Raw genomic sequence first — 20971 nt, 5'->3', positions numbered from 1 at the left:
TTCTTATCTCCAAGCATAGAATGGTGCCAAGCCCTTGTCTTAGTCCACTGTCTCTAAAGATATGTCAGCAACTCACAGGTCACGTGTATCTTTGTCTAGTGTTTCCTCCTGTTTCACTTACTGCCACGTTACATACTGCATGACTCCTGTAGGACTACTTCTGTGTTATTAAATGTTGAATGGGCAGCTGACCATCATACAGTCACCCTAGATCCTGTCCTCTAGTTGGAAGATGCCCAGAGCACGTGGATTTGTGGCTAAATTGAGCGAGACCCCCTGAGCTGCAGCCATGACAACGGCCTGAACAAATTCTCTGCCCCTCTTCAGCCAGCAGGTTCTGAGCCTGCGCAGCCCTGTCCATATAAAGCCCCACATCAAAGAACACAATGGAAGTGCCTGTCACACATAGTGCCCCACACATGGGGGCACATGCAGCCTGAGATCCATGACCAGCTACACAATTTGTGGGGCCCAGTACAAAGTGACAATGGGGCTTCATGTTCAAAAATTGGAATATCAAGACGGGGAGAGCAGAGCATAATATTAAGTGTGGGACTCTGTGCAGCCCCGCAGGCTCACACCCATGGTGCCAGGCCTTCTGATGCCTGGTTTTAGGACTGTTTGCTCAAAACTGAAATCATGTGTGTTTCCCTTAGTATGTCATGTGGCAAGTGTAAGAAGCACGAAATGGGCACTGGGAGCATTTTCAAGGAGCCAAGCTTTGTCTTTTACCTGAAAGAGTACTTTATATCAAGGATCTATAATGCCAGCTTTTGTGATATGTAGAAACATTACCTTTCAGCCCTCTTAGGGAGTGAGAAACTTGAAATTCCCACTTGCTGTCAGCTTTCAACTACCTACTTTTAGTCGGCACTCTCCACTGCAGGAAATCTTCCAAAAGCTAAGTGGTGTCGTTATTTCATATTTAGTTAGCACCTGCAGTACACTCTAGTCTTCCTGTTCTGCAGAAGTTTCTGTCCCTTCTTCTTGCTCCTCAGGTCTAAATTTTTAAGACAATGAAGAAAAGTGCCTCAGAGGACTTAGGAAATGTTAGAAACCTGTTGGCTGTTGGTGTCCCTTCCACGTGTGATTTCCTAAATGCAGAGCCTGCAAGAGAATAGATTTCCTTGACCAACATTATTAGCATTAAAAAAGATCAGGCACCTCGCATGGGATTGACAACTTAATTTTACCAAGTAAGGAGTCTAAAAATAATAAACGCACATAGAAATTTTAGTTTAAATTGATTGCTTCTTATTATGGCCATCATTTTACATAAGAGAGAGCATTTTAATGCCAAAAGAAAATGAGGAGTGTCTGAGCATCAGGAATAGTTCCCAAAATTTTTAAATTTGTATTTTTAAAACCTCACTAAATGCATCTCCATCTTTCTTCTAGTCATATAATCCTACCTTATAGCTAAAAAAAATTAAGGCAAACATTGTGATGGCTAACTTGTTTAAATTCTTAATCCTAAATTTTTTTATTTTAAATGATTATAAAATGCCTAGGATGCCTTTTTTCACTTTGGTCCTTTCTTGACAAAGAAAGCTATCTTTTAGATTTTCTTTTTCCTCATATATGTTTTTCATTTTTCATACCATTTTCTCAAAAAATAGGAAGCCCAGAAACCATCCTGTGTGGTAAACTGATGCTTTTTGGTGATACTTATTAAAAGGTAAGAAGGAATTTTCTATTATAAAAATGATTTTTATGATTTTTAAAAATTGTACTTTCAAGTATTTTTACATGTATGGCATTCCTGACTTTAAAGACAGACTCTTTTAAAAGGTATCATACATTATAGTGTCTTTCACTGTATTTTAAAGCATTGTATATGCTGTATTGTTTCAGAACAGATGGCTTACTTCAGGACTTTTTTCCCCCTTAATTTTCTTAAAAAATGCAGATTTGGCCTTTCAGATGAAGGATCCCATACTTTTTTTTTTTAATCTGATTCCATGGGTAAAATAGTGAGAAAATGTGATGTGAACTGAATGGAACTTTTACAATAAACAAGATATTTGGTAGCTTCTAGTGACCTCTGTCACAAAATGTAAGTTCTCATGTAAATTAACTTTGTAGTTCTTACTCTCCAGACAAAGCTCTGAAACCAATTCCTGTGGCTTCTGACCCATTTCCTCCCTCTCTTCCTGTTAAGGGGGCTCTGAGTTAGTCATCAGGAAGGGTCTCTGTGTTTCTGGTTGCTCTGAGTCCAGAGTTTCCCCATTCCTCAAAGGCCTGTGTTGAATGTACCCCACTGTTGGCTCTTTATAACACTTTTCTCTTGTCCTAAGATTCCCTGTTCCTGCCCGTTCCCTCGTAAATGGATGCCCCCGTACCACCCCCACCTCCACAACACATTAAAATCTAATGAGTCCTTGATTACATAATGGATTCAGGGTTCCTGAGGACAAGGTGGTGATGAGAATTTAAATCTCATTTAAGAGAGAGTATTATTATTATCCCCATTTTACAGTTAATGAAATCAAGGTTAGATAGTTCATGTTGTTGCCCAAATTTCCACAGCAAAGAAGAAGAGGTATAAATCAGTCTGTCTGATACAAAATTCCTGCTCTTAACCTTAATGTCCAGGGTTTCTGGAAATACCACATTTTCTTGGCTCTGCTTGATTTCATATATGCTCCCTCATTCCTATTGGCACTTGTAATTGTTATAGAAAGTCCTATAAGTTTTACTCTAGAAAATATAGTGGTTTAATGTATAATGTGTCTCCCTGAATAATAAATGAGTACCTTAAAGCTGGTTGGTGAGTGGATCCTTGACTTGGAGTTGTCATGGCTCAAATTTAAACCATGGAGTCACACCTTTCGTTGACCAAGCATCATCAGCAAAGAGGCAGGAACTTTCCTGCCATGTACAGGATGGGAAGATTGCAAGACCTTTAGACCAACCTATAGCAAGTCTGGTATAGTGGAAGGGATAGGGTTTGAGTTCTTCTTGGGTGACTGTTAATTATAAAATGCTATGTAGATTGCTGTCAAGGAGTGAAAAGGTGGATCAGATATGCCCCCAAGGATGCAATTAAAGCTAGTTAGAAGAAACAAGTGAAAATAATAGTATGTTATTCTTAATCGAGACTCTGCTCCAGGATCTGGGGGTGGGGCGGCTAAGAAATGGATACTTGAAAGTTCAAATATGAGAGGTTCCAAAAGGAAAGCTGTATTTTTTCCTTCTTTTTTTGATCATTTTTGGCAGTGTACTTCCTCTGGGTAGGAAGTAATTAGGCACTGTCATGGAATGAAACACTAACTCCCCTAGAATGCCGACTGACTCAGCCATTCATGTATGAGTCCACAGCATAATGGAAAAGGCAAAAAGCCTGGGTTTTAGAGTCACAAGTACCTGGATTTGAGTCCTGGTTCTGCCACCTATTGCTTGTGTCGTGACCTTGGCAATTCATTCTCCATCTGGGCCTCAGCTTCTTCCATGAAATGAGGCTAGTAAGTACACAACTCAAAAGGTTTTATGAAGAATAGTGTCTGTAAATCACCTAGCATCTGACACAAACTCTTCCAGAAATTAGAAGAGAGAGAAGACTTCTTACTCTTAGCTTTTTCAATGTTAACATAACCTTGATACCAAAACGTAACATGGTAACTATAAGAAAAAAAATTATGGTCCAATCTCTCTTACAAACACAAAAGCAAAAGTCTAAAATGAAATATTAATTAACAAAGTGAACTCAGTGATATATAGAAAGAATAATTTACAAAATGCACTAATCTTAAAATAAAATATTGATAAATTGAACTACATTAAAACAAAAATTTCTATTCAAAAAAGATCCCATGGGTAAAATAAAAGTGTAAACAGAGCATAGGAAAAGATTGGTAATACAGAGATCTGGAAAAGCAATTATAACCAGAATGTGTAAATAACTGTCACAAGTTACTAAGAAAAAGAGATAAATTTTTTCTAAATGGTTAAAAGACTTGAACAGGTACTTCATGAAAGAGGATATGTAGACAGTGAGTTCACATATGAAATGGTGTTCAGTTGATTGGTCATTAGGAAAATGCAAATTCAAATCCTAATGCCACTATCTACCCACCAGAATTACTAAAAAGACCATTCATTTCACGTGTTAGCAAACATGTAGAGACTCATGGGTGTCTAATAGGTTGCTCATGGGAGGTAAATTAGTATGACCACATTAGAAGTCTGTCACTATTTACTGTTGTTGAACATATTATATCCTATGATTTGTTCCTAGGGTACACACACACACACACACACACACACACACATACACACACACTAGAAATATTTACATATGTTCAACAAAAATACATACAAGAATGTTCATAGTAGCATTGTTTGTGATAGCTTAAACCTGGAAAGAACCTCAAATGTCTATCAACAATAGGATAGGTAAATAAATTGTAGTATATTTATGTAAGGGAATATTATACAGCAATGAAAATTAGCGGCTGCTACATGCAACAGCAGATAGGGGTATTGCAAATATAATACTGAGTGAAAGAAGGCAGACACTCACACAAACTACATGTATATTAGTTTTCTGTGCTGTTGTAATAAATTACCATACAAATTTACTGTCTTACCATTCTGTACATTAGAAGTCCATCATGGGGCTCCCCAGACTAACATCAATGTATCAGCAAGCTGTGTTCCTTTCTGGAGGTTCTAAGTGAAGATCTGATTCTTGTTTATTTGGATTGTTGGCAGAATTCATTTCCTTACAGTTGTAGGAGTGTCCCTACCATCCCTGCTTTCTTGCTGGCCATCAGCTGAGAGGTATTCCCATCTTCTGGAGGCTGCCACAGTCCATGGCAGGTGGCCCTTTTCTTTCATATTTTTTTATTGTTGTATCTTTATTTTTATATTTTTATTGAAGTACAGTTGATGTACAATGTTATGTTAATTTCTGGTGTACAACATAGTGATTTAGTTATACATATATAGATTCCTTTTCATATTCTTTTCATTATAGGCTATTAAAAGGTATTGAATATAGTTCCCTGTGCTATACAGTAGGACTTTGTTATTTATCTACTTTACTTACAGTAGTTAGTATCTGCAAATCCTGAACTCCCAGTTTACTCCTCCACCTCCTCCTTTCCCCCTAGTAACTATAAGTTTATTTTCTATGTCAGTGAGTGACTCTGTTTCTGTTTTGTAAATAATTCTTTATGTCATTTTTTTTTTTTTTTAGATTCCACATATAAGTGATATCATATGGTACTTTTCTTTCTCTCTCTGGCTTACTTCACTTAGTATGACAATCTTCAGGTCCATCCATGCTGCTGCAAATGGCATTATTTCATTCTTTTTATGGCTGAGTAATATTCCATTGTGTATAAATACCAACTTTTCTTTATTCGTTCATCTGTTGATGGATATTTAGGTCTTGGCTATTGTAAATAGTGCTGCTATGAACATTGGGGTGCATGTAACTTTTCAAATTAGAGTTTCCTCCAGATACATGCCCAGGAGTGGGATTATTGAATCATACAGTAAGTCTATTTTCAGTTTTTTAAGGAATGTCCATACTGTCTTCCATAATGGCTACATTCCCACCAACAGTGTAGTCTATGGCCATAGCACCCTAAACATGCCCAATCTCATCTTTCATATAAAAAATCAAGTACTGCTACTCCTTCACTCCTTCTCACTTGCTTCTCTGTCACCTACCTAGGAAAGATTCTATACTTTTAACACTTTTAAAGACTGATGTGATTAGATGGGGTCCACCCAGCTAATCGAAGATAACCTTCTCTCTTAAAGATCCTTAACCTTCACATCTACAAAGTCTCTTTTGCAATGTGAATAACATAGTCACAGATTTCAGGGATTAGAGCATGGACATCTTTGGGGGGCCATTATTCTGCCTACCACAGTATGATTCCATTCGTATAACATTCAAAAACAGGCAAAATTAACCTTTAGTGATAGAAAAGAGTGAGTAGTAAACAAGAGTAATAATATCCATGTAAAGGGTTGTTATGAGCATTAAATCCAACCAAAGTATTAATTGCCTCAAAAAGTATCTGCCACGAAATAGACAGTATTTGTTAAGTCCTATTTCCTTCTCTCTCCCCTCCCCCAACGTTATCTTTTCATCTGTAAAAATGCTGCAATCAGGAATTTGCAGGATAAGGTATCCTGAAGATTTACAGACCCTCTGTGACAGTGTTTGCCTATCCCCTAGAAATCATAATTTAAGCAAGAATTCCATGTGCTGCTTGGGATAAAGGAAATTTGGAAAATAATGCTCTTTAGAGTTTATTTGAAACACTGCTGAAATCACAGAAAGTGCTGAATGATCTACCCAGCCCCATCCAAAATACTAGTTGCTGCACTTTTTAAGCCACTCAAACGCAAATCAGCCATGTTATACCAATGAAAACATAGTTTAAGAGTTCTTAAAATAGTGGACTAATCACAGATCGATAGAGAACCAGCAGTCAGTGCTTCTAGATCTTAATCTTTTGCTGGAAGTCTCAGTCTATGGCTCTTAGAGTATAGCACAGAGTCTGAGCACAAAGAAGTTCATAAATATTTGTTAGATTTTGTTGAAATTACAAAGGGCATCTGGTTATTTTTTTGTTTATTTGTTTTATTTTGCTTTTCGTTAAAGCAACTGTTGTCCATGCCCCTGACTAACTGAATGTGCTAAGAAAGAAGTCTGGTGAAAATTACGTCTAACGTTCATTTCGTTCACTTGTGCCTCAAAGTTTTCCATTCATTCATTTTATAAACAACAGTTGATAGCCCATATGCTAGACATTTAGATGGATTCAAGGACTACAAGGATAAAAACACTCAGTCCTTGCTTTAGGGTATTCCCGATCTAGTGGGTAGACCAACAAAAGGATGTCCAACCCCTCCTCACCCTCTGCACTGAATTTGGATTGATCTGTCTTGATTAAGAGGGATTTCTCAAGCATGGGAGTGCCTGCCAGGGTAGGTTATGTCCCACTGTGACCAGTTCACACTGGATTTCTCTCCTGGGAAGGGCCAAGAAGAGTCTCTAAAGTAGGTTGGTTTTACTAGTCGGCTCTTTGAGAGCTTTCTTTCAGTGTTTGTCAACAGTGGTTGCATGTTAGAATCACCTGGGGAGGGCAGGAAAAAACTTTTGTTTCCCTTTATACTATTCACTGAATAACTCACTACAGCCACCAGACATGTGGGTTTTTCTCCACAGCGACCAATTCTCCAGCACCAGCTAGGTGTCCCACAATTTAACTCAATTCTGACACTATCTATGTGGAGAGAGTGTCACATCCCACAGGTGAAGGGCTCAGTCCCACAAGACTGCTCCCACTTCAGGTGCCAGTTGAAAGTCCAGGTCATTACTTATGCTTCTGACCAGCTGGCTTTAAATTAGAGTTTCCCACAATCCTCTCCTTGGTTCAGTAATTTCCTAGAGCAGCTCATAGAGTTGAAGAAAACAGTTTACTCTGTAGGTTACTGGTTTATTAGAAACGAATACGACTTAGGAACAGACAGGTGGAAGAGATGCCTAGGACAAGGTATCGGGGGAGGAGGCTCCGAGCTCCCATGCCCGTGCCAGGAGGATCACCGTCCCAGTGAGGGCCACCCTCTCAGGATCTCCATGTTTGCAGCAACCCAGAAGCTCCCTGAGCTCCACAGTTTAGGATTCCTATGGAGGCTTCATTACAGAGGCATGACTGATAAATCATTAGCCATTGGTGATGAATTCAACCTCCAGCCTGTGTTCCTTCTTCAGAGGTTAAGAGTGGGGCTGAAAGCTGCCGTCCTGTAATCATGTGGTTTCCCAGGCAAGCAGCTCCCATCCTTAGGGACCTTCTAAAAGTCAACTCAGTAACAGAAACTGAGGCATGGTTGAAAGGGGCTTTTATGAATCACAAGAGACACCTTCATGACTCTTGGGACATTCCAAGGATATGAGGAGCTCTGTGCCAGGACTGGGACAAAGAGCAAATCTTATTATAATTTTTACAATATCACAACTGCTCTTAAAAACCCTCATGCCCAGGGCCCAGGCCACACTTCTTGAGTCAGAGTCTCTGAGAATGTGTCCTGGGCATCATTATTTTTATAAGCTCCCCTAGTGACTCCAGTATGTAGTAGTAACATTATGAACCACTATTTATCTTTCCTTTTTCTTTACCTTTTTTCTTCGTCTTTTTTTATCTTTTTTCGTTTTTTTTTTTTTTTGTTTTGTTTTTTTTTACTGTATTTACTTCCTCATTAACCTGAGAACAATAGCTTTAAAAGTCTTAGATTTCTTGCATGGAAGTCTGGTTAATGCCAACCTGCAACTAATGGGAAGTCCAGTTCCTGGGGTGGCTTTCAATTTTGATCACATTTCAGACTCAGAATTTGGAAACCAACCTTGAACTTGATGCTACCACTTGCTAACACTTAGCAAAAATAAAATGTCCTAGTTTAAAACGGAGGAACTTTTGGAAAGCAGACTGAAAACATTGGAAAGATTCCTTGAGAATCAGAGAGTTTTAACATTCATATTTTGATCTCTAGTGAATAAGAAATGAACTGATTAGAAGTTCTTAAATTGCATGAGGTCCCTTTGAGAATGTTCAGAGTACAGGTGGGCACCAAAAAACATGTACTATAACCTGTTTGAGTGCTATCTGTGTGTGTGTGTGTGTGTGTGTGTGCGTGTGTGTGTGTGTGTGTGTGTGTAGTAATGACCAGGCAATAAATTTAGGTACCATTAGGTTTACCGAATCCTCGTTTCTGGTTCTTAGGGATCCCCCTGAAACGCTCTGTAGTGCACTGCCCCCCATTTTCTTCCCAGCCCACCATCACCGTTTGACCCTGGCCTTTCCCCTGCACTGTCTTCTTTCCCTGCACTACTCTGCACCACTCCCCGCCTTGGGGTTTAGCCTATCCCAGGCCTCTGCAATTGGTTGGCATGGAAACATTAGATGATCCTGCCTGGTGGGAGAGATGTTCTGTTTCCAAGAGAAAATGGAAAAGATTCAAGTGTGATTCACTTCCAGCCATTTTAACTCTTAAGTTCATCCATCTATTTAAACTGTATCTGTGGCTCCAGATCACCTACTAGGTAAAGGAGATTATCTTGGTCTCGACTTTGCCTCCCGCCCCTACTTCCAGTTCCCCTAACCGTCTCTGGGCTGCGGCCTCAGGGAGCACCCTGCTCTTTCATTTCTCCCTGCCTTTGCACCAGCTCTTTCTTCAATCTGAGTGCAGGCTCCCTGACTTTGAATTTCTGTCTAAGAGGTTCTCAAAGGCCTTTCAAGACCCAGTGCAGGCACCACATTTCCCTGCCCCATCCTCTCATGGCACTCCAGTTATAGGGATTGTAGGAAACTCCATGTTTAGGTAACTGTTTTTTCCCCGACCTTGAGCTCGTTAAAGGAGAAGCAGGCTACTCTGAGCAGCGTGAATGTTTCTCACACTCCCAGAGTGTAGTCTTGGTTCCATCACTTACTAGATCTGAGATCTTGTACAAATCACTTACCTTTTCTGAGCTACAGTTTTCTCACACCTAGAATGGGAGTGCTGCTGCCTGAAACGCCTGCTGCTTACCAGACGCTGGGTACTTGTCAGGTGCTTTATCTTACTTAATCTCCACACTAATTCAGCGAGAGATATGGCAATATTATTGACCCCCATTTACAGTGAGGAAACTGAGACTCAAGAGTCAAGAAACCTGCCCTAAATCTACACAACTTCTATGTGACGGAGCCAATATTCAAGCCCAGGTCTGACTCTTTAATACTCTGCTCTAGTGCCTGGGTATGTCCCTGAAGCACCTAGTCCTGTGCTTGCTCTTGGGAGTTGGGAAGGGATAGATGGACAGATGGATGGATCGATGATAAATTGCGTTGGACAAGCACAATCTTATGCTCTCTCTGGGGATCCACATGGAAAATTAAACCTTCTCCTGTGGTTTAAGTCTAATGTGCTCAATTTCTACAAGCTTGCAACTAAGGTCAAGAATATAAAGTCATCTCTCACCTTTGTTTACACCTGTGCACTACTCCAAAAATATGCTTCCTGCCCACTTGAACCACTACCCCTCAAAATAACCTGAAGGTGAACTGGTGCCCTGAGAGCTGGAAAGCAGAATTTAAAAAAAAAAAAAAAAAAAAAAAAAAAAGACCTTTGAATAGCTATTAAATCACCTCGACAGCTGCCACTGCCGCTGGGAAAGGAGCCCTTCAGTGTCCCATGTTGCCATCCTTCAGCTCAGAGTCACAGCACATCACTGCCTGGGGGACAAAGAAAAGAATAGTCAAGTGAGTGCCACTCAAGGAGACATAGTTAAGTTTTATTGCACATCATTCAGTACCATTCACTGAATTTCTACGATTTTCTTTTCTAACCAGTAATTTAGCACAAGCAAAAAATACATGGTCTTATTCAACTATTTCTATTTTTACATGCAGATAAGTGTAAAAATCTTTTTTAATGAAGGGATCCTGTATTTTAGCTGAGTGTATGTAAATAATGCCTTGGGTTTCAAAAGAATAAAACAAAGCTTGTCAGTTTGTCTGGGACCAGCCACCACACAATGTTTCTTTTTTTATAGCATGCTTCAATCATAAGCTTAGTTTCCAGGGCTACTGATTTCTTAAATCAGTGCTGAAATTATTAAACTGCATGGTCTCCTACAGAATCCTAGAAGCAGTGAATAAATAGTACCTCCTTCCATTATATTCCCCTCCCTTCCTCCTTCTCTCTCTCTCCCTCCCTCTCTCTCTCTCCATGCATTAAACCCAATTCCCTTTCATTCAAAAGGGCTATGAAATTGTTTCCCCACTGTTAAAACACAGGATTTTTAAAATGACCACAGCCAGTAACAGTTCTAGATATAATGCCAAAACTGTGATTCGCTACAGCTTGCAACAGAAATAGATGAGACAATTAGAATATTCTTTGAATTAGAACGACTTTTCTTTTGGAACTAGCTTATTCTTGAGGAGAATAAAAAAGAATAGGGGTGTTGATGCAGGAAGAGTTTTGTGTTAATTTGTAACCAGCCTGTTTTTGCGAACCAGAATATTGATGCGCTTAAAAGCTTAAGTTCTTTGATCAGGTGACCTGGATTTTACTTTGGCTCCTCCGTTTTCTGGCTGTGTGACCTTGGACATGATATTTATACTCTCTAAATCTCAGTTTGCTCATTTTTATACTATGGAGAAAAAGCTTATTAGCATGTTGTATAAATAAAATCATGTACTGTTTATAAAATGCTTAGCACAATATTCAGCCCATATGAAGGGATGCTCAATAAATGGTGCCACTATTATTTTTCATCATCATCATCATCATCACTGGATTGTTATAAGGATTAAACGATATAATGCATTCCTTCTAGGACGATAGGATGTGCTTAATAGAATCAGAGATCATCATGGTCACCCTTGTCTGTTCTCCTGTCACTGTTCCATAGATGGTAGCTATACTGCTGTTCCCCAAGTTCTCTTCTTTTCTCTCCTTGCTTTGTTTGCTTCAGTGCCAAGAAAATAGCAGGGCTCCATAAATGTTTAATTACTTTCCCATTTTTCTTTTATTCTGTTCCCAGTCACAGCCCACATTGTAGGGACATTTCTTTTCCCACCTGGATACAGATCCATGCAGCCTGGGGAAACTGGAGGACCTAGGTTTAAGTTGTATGACCTTGTACAAAGTACTCCCATCTCTGGTCCTTAGATTTTTAGATGGAAAACAAGGTCATCTCTGAGATCTCTTCCTGTCTGACATCCAGTGGCTTTCAGATTCTGTTTTAAACAGAGTCTTTTAGGGGATCTACATAGTATAGAAGTTCAGATCTTAGAGAACTGCTATGTGCAGTGAATTTAAGGATTGGACATGAAAAGAATAGACTCTCAACAATGTTATTTCAATTCTTTAACCTAATATGGTATCTGAGGAATGTAGCCCTGGGGTTACATTCAAAACTTGATAGCATGAAAATAATCCCCAGCTTTGCCAAAAGTACAGGCATGTGGGTTCAAGCACCAAACATCTTGAACTTGACCATAAATCCTACAGAGTCGTATCCAGCCTGCACCCATGTGACCGTCTTTGCCCTGGAAAGGTTAATTCTGTTGCACACGAAGAGATAATTCTGGATTAATAAAGAAAATTGAATAGAAACCATAGGGCTTCAATATGGCTTCTTTAGAAACAAACTTTTCCAGTAGAATTTTCTTTGCTTGGGCATAGAAAGAGACTGCACTTTATGAATTTGAATTTTTAGCTTATTTCAACTCCAGGGTGGGAGGCAGGAATTGGGGAGATGGAGAGTGAGAAGAAGAGAATGTTCATGCAAAGATCTCCACATGCTCTTATACACAATGTGTTGTGGTCAGTAATAGGAAAATACATATTTTATTTTGGGGTTTAAAGTCAGTTGTTAGATCATGTCCTAAAATCCAATTCATCTATTTTTTTTTTCTTTTTTGTATGTTGTGGGCATAAAAATCAAGCCATCTTAATGGGAAATTTCAAAATTCTGCCATCACTAGCTCCCAGGGCTCCTCCATCTGCCCTAGTTGTGCTTGGAGCCAGAAAGGAGCCCAGAGCCAGATTTCTCATTGGCAGTAAACCTGTTGGACAGTGAGGTTGAAGGCACATGGAGCCCTGTGGAGGTGTGTTGGCTACACGGCTGGTGATAGTTCTCTTGGGGCTCTGAAGCCCATGAAGTCTTTGCAAAGACTGTGTGTTGAGGTAGCAGGGCATGTCTGAGATTAAGGGATTGCCTGGCCTAGGGTATTTTCTAAGTTCATTACCATGTAGGCAGTTTGTGTCCCTGGTGGAAGAACTTGGACTAGAGGAAACACCCTTACTCTTGCCAGCTCCTTTTTGGTCATTTTCATCTCTGATTTAACTCATCCTATGCTTTGATGTAAATATTAGATTGAACCATATGAGATTGTCACTGTTTCATATGGTTTCACCTAATACTTTACTCTGAAAGGGGACTTCTGTTTGAACATGCTGGCTGCTTGCTGTCACTTTGTTGGCAGGAAAGAAGGTTCTTGGACAGCAGGGGATTCAAAGTGGGAATGTGTACCTAATTGCTATCTGCGTTCTGTGAACAGTCTGTTGTGTTGGAGGAACTAATTGGAGACCCTTGATTGTGTAACAGAACCCCCACCACAGTTTGTTAGGTTTTAAATCATAATAATGGAGCTATAAATAAAAGAAAAACACTTCCTTCATTAGCCTGCCACCCAACAAACAGCATAACCAACTCTGCTTTCCGCTCTTGTGTTAGAAGCCGTTGTGGTACCTGAAGGTTCGTGTGATGTCAGGTTGACTGAAGACTACTGAGTCAGTTTCATCGCTCAGAGAGATAGAAGCCACGTGCACTATTTTCTTTAAGTGCTGTAAAATCTGTGTGAGGCTGAGCTTGGATATAAATGCATGGGAAGGAGAAAGGAGAGACTAGAGTCCTTGCGTGCCCACCTTTCCTGGAAAGGTTGGCCTCTGCTGCTTGCTGCCTGATGTTGTCTGTTGCCTTTTGAATTGAAGGTATCAGAGGTGTTGTGAATAAAGGAGTAATTTCACTTGGTAAGAAATATGTTGTAGGTACTCTGAACCTTTTGTGAACAAGGCAAAATACATCTAAATGAATGAAATGCCAAAATCAAATACGTACACACTCAATCGCTTTCTTGAGGTACAGATCTCATCTTCCTAAGAAAGTAATAGTGGCTAGAACTTATTGTGTGTGTATTACATTCTAAGGCCTCTTCATATGTCCACTGCAATGAAATAATGCACAAAGCAACAAAAGGTAGCAGACCACTGAAATACAAAACAAAATGGCAGACTCTTAAAAACATTATGTTTAGCCAAAGAAGCCAGACATAAAAGACCACAGACTACATTGCATATATACAGAATTCTTTTTTTTTTAACACCATAATGTTAATTTTTATTACGTAGGATTTGTGACAAAATTATTTTGTGGTGCAAAAAGATGACATTGTTCATATTTCAAAACCTACAATACATGTTTTCTTAAAAGATAAACTCAAAAACATTTTTTAAGCACAATTCTGCTTCTTGGCTCAAAAATGTTACCGTGTTTTTAATGTCATAGTAATTGATAGGCTCATTTTACAAATGAATCATAGCATACAATGATTCCATCTGTATGTAAAAATTAAAGATTATGAAGCAAGCGCTTCATGTGGCCATGACCCAAGCTCAGCTACAGGACACTGGTCACAGCCCTAAAGCCCTCAGGTGCTTCCAGTAACATCCCTTGCACACCCAAAGGTCTCTGCATCCCACTTAGCCAGTATTCTTAGCGACCCTAGGAGTTAAAGATTATTACCCCATTCTTCAGATGAGAAAGCAGCCTCAGAGTCAGTGACCTTAGCCAAGATCGCGCAGAGGCAGAGTCAAGAGCTAAACACAAGTGTTTCTCTTATCCCCTTACTCCCAAGTTTGTGACATTCAGGTGGGTGCACAGATTCTTTTTCAGATTTTTAGAGAAGTTCGAGGTTATTGTTGACATGTTATTATACCCAGGCTCATTTTAACCTTTAGTTGATTTTTTTCCCAGCTCACTACCAGCTGGTATATGCCAAAAACAAATAAATAATTTAAATAAGAAACAAGTCATAACTAGGGAGGAGGCACAAATCCCTCCTTTAAGCCTTGGTAGCTTAATAACTGATTGCCTTAAAAAAAAAAATCACATGTTTGGTATTGGTTTTAAATACTACAGAGAGGGTTTCAGGTTGTGCCCAGTGACTGGGACTCCCAGGGTGTGTCTCTCTCTCTCCCCACCCCCAGCTATCTATTTAGCTGAAGTACAATTAAGTGCACAGATCAATGAATTTTAATGACAGTATACATCTGTGTAGCCACCACCTATATCAAGATACAGAACTTTCCAACACTCCAGGTTTCTTCATGCTCCATTCTAGTTAGTGCTAGGCTTCAACCCCCACCCTGAGAGATAACCCCCATTCTGAATTCCATAACCATCAATTAGATTAGCCTATTCTTGAACTTTGTATATATGCAATGTAGTCTGTGGTCTTTTATGTCTGGCTTCTTTGGCTAAACATAATGTTTTTAAGAGTCTCCCATTTTGTTTTGTATTTCAGTGGTCTGCTACCTTTTGTTGCTTTATGCATTATTTCATTGCATGAATATAATATGGTTTGTTTATCCATTCTTCTGTTGAAGGACATTCAGATTGTCTCCAAATTGGGGATATTATGAATAAAGCTGCTATAAACCTTCTTCTACAAGTCGTTTTAAAGAAAATAGGCACTCATTTCTCTTGTGTATATATACCGGCGTGAAACTGCAGGGTCTTAGGTAGGCAAATACTTTAAACTGTTAACAGTTTTCTAAAGTGATTGCAGGAAATGTCATCTTTACCTGGGTATACCTTCCTAAAACTCCATATTGGGTGGGCAGGAGGTGTTGTATCCCTGAAAGAGAAAAGGGGGAAAATGGATGCTCAAGGACAATTAGTCTCTACTGTAGAGTGCGTGACTATCTCATGAATACATTAACGGAAGTGGTTACTTCTGTGAATGTTGAGAGTATGAGATTCAGACACTTAGCTTTCAAGTGGCAGTACCTGTCTTTCTTGAAATGGAGGCAAACTCAACTCCATGGAGACAATGACAACCGTGGTGGGCCGATGCTTCTAAAGGGCAGCTAAAATGGATTCTTTGATTTCAAAGATAATGAGAAATGCTAGTGAAGGTGTTAATGGCTTTCAAGAGACCTCTGATCAATGTCACACTTTGATAAGGTTACGTTTTTTTAGCTTCTGGCCACATCCATCTAAGGCTTCCCTCCTCTTAGCAAAACAGGAAGTGCCTACTGAATTAGATAGATGGATATGGATTATCAATTTTTTTGCCTATTCTGTTATGGTGTCTTTAAATTTCTTTCCTGGCTATGAATTATCTGGTTCTTAACAAAAAGGTTAAGTCCACTGTGGATACCAAGTTTGCATAATTCTCTTAGTACACGAAGATAACTTATGTTTTCACATAGTAGCAGCTCTGTTTCTTGGAATTAAACTAAACACCACAGAGCTCCTGATGACTGGAGAATGACATTTCCAAAGGGCAGCATAATATTTAGCAGAATAAAGACACTCAACAAATATTTCCCCCTTCCCCCTAGGATGTCCAGTCCAGTGAAGTGCACAGATAAGTAGGTCGTAATGACAGTCTAGGGTAAATGCTATGCATAACACAGATGCGAGTGTTTTTATTACTACCTTTCATGGTTTGATATCAGAAAAATGCTAACTGCCCTGTGTTGACCTAAAACAGATAGACCTGCTAGATATTTCTCCAGCATAGATGGGTTTATTAGGGATCAGCAGAGAATTGCAATTCAGGGTCTGTGACCATGGTGAGCCATGTGCAAATCCCCTCAACCCTGGGGGGAAGGAGAACTCTTACAGAAGGATAAAGGAAGTTGGAAGGGCTACCATAAACAGTGGGTCCCAGGCTTTTCATTGGCTGAGTCCTTGCTAGGAAAGAAGAGGAGTCTTTCTTCTTCCTCTTGGGCTCTGTAATTGTGGAAGAGCATGAGAGCTCCCCCTTCCAGTCTCCTGACTCTATTTAATTAAGGTTGCTGTCTATTAATTTTTACACGTGAAATGCAAGAAACATGAAGTTCTCACATTTATGGACCATAGTGGAAACTTGAACTTTAAATTATGCTATTACATTCAGTATCTGCTCACATACAGCTCTGTGGAAGTACCCTCGGGTGTACTGTTCTGTGATCCATTCCCTAGCCTGGCTCTGCACCCCTCTTTAGAAGGTGAGTGGTGACACAGGAGTAAGAACAGCAGAGAGCAGCCCAGTGAAATCTCCCAACACTTAGAGTTGCTCCACCTTTAACTGACTCAGTGATCTTGAACGTGTTCTCAAACTTTGAGTTTCAGTTACTTCGTCTTCAAAAGGAGTGTAATAACAATTCTTATCCCATAAGGTTCTTGTGAAGATTAACTGCATTTATTGAAGTAGAACTCTGTGGATTATTGCCTGGCACTCAGTAAGCATTTGCTGTTAGCTGTTACCATTGTCTTTTCTGTAGTTATTATTTCCCTGGTGCCATTGCTTTACACACTAGTTGTGACTTTTATGTTTGCTGACTTGCTCCCCCCCCCCACAGTATACAATACTACTTCTTAGTAGATCTTAGAAAGTTCATTTCTCCCTGCATTTAAAGTTTTTTTTTTTTTAATTTAGTTTTAATAGATTTTATTTTTAGAGTAGTTTTAGGTTCACAGCAAAATTGTGCAGGAGGTACAGAAATTTCCTGTGTATCTGCTGCCTCCACGTATGTGCAGTCTCCCCAACTATCAAACTCCCACACCAGAGCTGTACATTTGTTAGAACTGATGAATTTATAATGACTCATCATTGTCTCTCAAAGTCCATAGTTTACATTACAATTCACTCTTGGTGTTGCACATTCTCTGGGTTTTGACAAATATGTAGTGATGTACCCATCATTATAGTATTATACAGAGTGTTTCACTGCCCTAAAAATACCTAAATTTTCAGTAGAGTGTATTCTTAAGTTCCTCATAAGCCCAAAGATGAGTTGAAACTAAAAATATGACTCCAAGACAATTGTATTAAAGTACAAAATTATTCTTAGAAGTTTTACACCAAGACCACACTTGAAATTCAGTTAAGATTTGTCTGTGCTGGCTAGGTGATAAATGCGCTAGAAATAGACAGAATGTCTTACGAGTAAAAGAAGCCATTTGAAGTGTTGTCATCGTGAATATAGGCAAACTATTGAAGATAAATTTTTAGTGTATTCAGAGTCTTGACATGAAAGCCTTCATCATCACAGTGCTGCCTTTTTGTTTTTAACTTAGTTTGGTTTATTTTAATAAGCTCTTCAAGCACCTTCTGCAAGTTTGAGCAAAGATATTCATGAATATATTTCTTTTAAACCACACTAATGAATTATTTAGCTTGAAATCTGTCTATATTTGTAGCTATTCGTATCAGTAGTTTTAGAAAGATGAAAACCTTTGGATCCTGTGTCTGACTTTTCTGAGGTGAAATGTGATAAGAATTGAAAATAGAAGGAAACAGATCTTTGGATCATGCAGAGCTGATAAAAGATCACTATTTAGAACACTATATATAGAGAACTATAACAACAAGAAAGGGGCAAACAGCCCTATAGGAAATGGGCAAGGACTTAAAAAAAACCATAGATGTAAATGACTTATTAGCATATGAAAAGCTTCTTAAAATCATTAGTAATCAAGGAATTGCAAATTGAAGTACAATAAGGCGCCATTTCATAGTCACCAAATTGACAAAAATTCAGAAATCTAGTCAATTCCAAGTGTTGGAGAGGATTTAGAACTACTGGAACTCCATCCACTGTGTCAACTGGAACACCTGCTTTGGGACACACTTTAACATTATTTAGTAAAGTTGCAAATATAACCTGGCAACTCATTTGTTAGGTATGTACCTTAGGGAAATTTTGCATGCGTACATAGGAGATGTGTAAAATATATATTTATACCAACACTTAATAAAACCTAAAGACAATCTAATGCCTAGCAGCCGGAATGGACATATAAATTATGTTATATTCACATAATGAATATAAAATGGGCTTCGAGAGGCAAGTCATAGGAAAACATATACAGTGTGATTCCATGTCTATATCCATACTCCGTATATTATTTAGGGATACATATGTATGTGATAACACCATAAAGAGAATTAGGCAATGATTTGCCCCAAATTCAGGAGAGTTGTCTGTGGACAGAGAATGGTCAGGAGGGACATGCTATTGTTAAGAAACACAAGCAGAGGGATTCTGAGTTATTAATATTCTTTACCGTGGTGGATTATATAAAATAGTCATTTTATTTTTCTTTAAATTCAGTAGAGAGATTTTATACAATTTCTTGAATGTGTGATATTTCTCTCTTTCTCTCTCTCCCTCTTGCACACACACGTTTTTGTCCACTAAAAAAAAGCAGAGTGTGGGCCTAGATTGACTGTATGGTCATAGAAAATAGAAGCATGAAAGGATCAGTAAGAATGTTCTTTAAAATGTGATCATATTGCCTTACTTATTTAAAAATTATATATAAGTCAACAAAATTGGAAGCAAAACATGGCCAGCCAGTTTTGTAACTTGGTCAGGAATAATGCAGCCTTCGCACTATTCACAGAGCACTTAGTAATATTTCAGGCACTCTCTCCACTTCCCTGTTCCTCAGGGTAGCCCCATGGGGTAGGTAATAGTGTGCCCAAATTTACAGACAAGTGCATTGTGAATCAAAAGGGTTGAGGAACTTGCCCAGTCCTAAGGCTGGAAAGTGACAAGTGGCTGCCCTGAAACTCAGATTCATCATCTCCACTCCGCCTGGCTCCCCCTCTCGGTTTAGCATTTTCCCCTGCAGGGAGGTGGTACTGGAGACAGAGTGTTAGCCCGAGTCTTAGGACAGATGATGTCCTTGTTGGACTTCCATCCACACTTCCCTTGCTGTAACTTTCCACAGAAACGAGGAGCTCATATTTCCATGATACCAGTGCACTGTCCACTGCCAGCACGGTGCTGTGCTTTACTGAAAAATAATAGCTCAGCAGGACTAATCAGTATGAAGGCACATGCATTTTGCAAAGTGTTGTGTCAGAGCACGGGTCAAATCAATTATGTTTTTCATAATGACCAGATTTTTATCCTGGAACATGTTAGATAATTGGCTGCAATGAAAATGCTGGGGAGAGTTCGTAAGAAAACTAATTAAACTGGGAAGGCAGAGCGACTCGTTCGTGTCCAGAAATGCTATTTGAAATCAAGAAACATGCTGTTCATTCATTTCCTGCATCCGTGATTTATTCCCACTGCAGCACATTAATCTCTCTGCTGTTTTGCAAAAGTTGTGCTCAATCCTCATCTTTCTTCCTTAGAGAGAGGGCACGGTGGCAGAACTCTTTGGGATTGGAATCTGACTCACCAGGAAGAGGTCTGGCAGGTCCAGGATCTCAGCACAGGCAGGAACAGGCCTGATTTCCATGGGCAAGCAGGACTCAGAGTTTGGGGAATTGCAAATAAAGATCTCTGATGGGAGTAAGTCATTCCTCTCCTTAAGAACTTCAGTGGTACCATATTAACTTGCAGCTGTAGTTCCCAAGTCATGCTGATCATACAAGTTGCCTGGGGAGCTACCAAATAGTTAAAACAGACAAAAGCCAGAGGATCCTTGACTCCGCCCCACACTTATCAAATCAGAACACCACAAGGTAGGGTCAGGCATCCTGTTTATACAGAGCATCTTAGAGAATTCAGCTAAGTCTGGGAACTGTTGGCTCATATAGTATAATGCCTTCAACTCTCAGCATTCAGGACTCTGCAAAGTGACCACAGTGTGTTCACTTTCCTCATTTATTGTGGGGGAAAAAAGAACTCTATCCTTCTTCTAACATAAAGCCAAAGAATTTTGTGTTCGTTTCTTTAGTAAACATTAATTGAGCACCTACTATGTGCCAGACCCAACAGATAGACTGTTTCTCACTCTATCATTGTATGCTCTCAGCTGAGTTCAGGAACTAGAACAGACTCCTCAATTAAGTAGCATCACAGGCTGGCTGATGCTAAATGACAATTGAAACTTTTACCAAAGATGGTAAATACAAGATATGTGTCTCTCCATCTCAGCCCAGACATTGTTCATCATTCCCAGCATTCTTCCCTGTGAGTCTGGAGACTACTTCAGAATCCTTCTCAACAGCCACTGTAATGCTGTCTGCTTTGGCATGTGAGGCAAAGCCTGTTTGCAGTCTCTACTGTAGACTACACTTGAGAAGCCCGGTCTAACAGCCCCCATCTCCATCCTTCAATGTGATTAAGCTTGTACACAGACTTTAAGAAAGGTAGGATTTGCCAGAGGTAGCAATTACCTGTGGGATGGGTCAGTGGGCAGTGCTGAGCCCCAGGACAGATGCCC

General features: G+C 39.4%; 1 protein-coding gene across 25 annotated transcripts in view; it reads left to right on the top strand.

Moving 5' to 3' along the window:
* DLG2 (discs large MAGUK scaffold protein 2) overlaps positions 1-20971 on the top strand; it is a 1704777-nt gene that overhangs the window by 1566766 nt on the left and 117040 nt on the right. The window lies entirely within an intron of this gene.

This window comes from Camelus ferus, chromosome 10 (assembly GCF_009834535.1).
Source record: "Camelus ferus isolate YT-003-E chromosome 10, BCGSAC_Cfer_1.0, whole genome shotgun sequence".
NCBI classification, from domain to species: domain Eukaryota; kingdom Metazoa; phylum Chordata; class Mammalia; order Artiodactyla; family Camelidae; genus Camelus; species Camelus ferus.
This window is presented reverse-complemented; position numbering and strand designations above follow the sequence as displayed.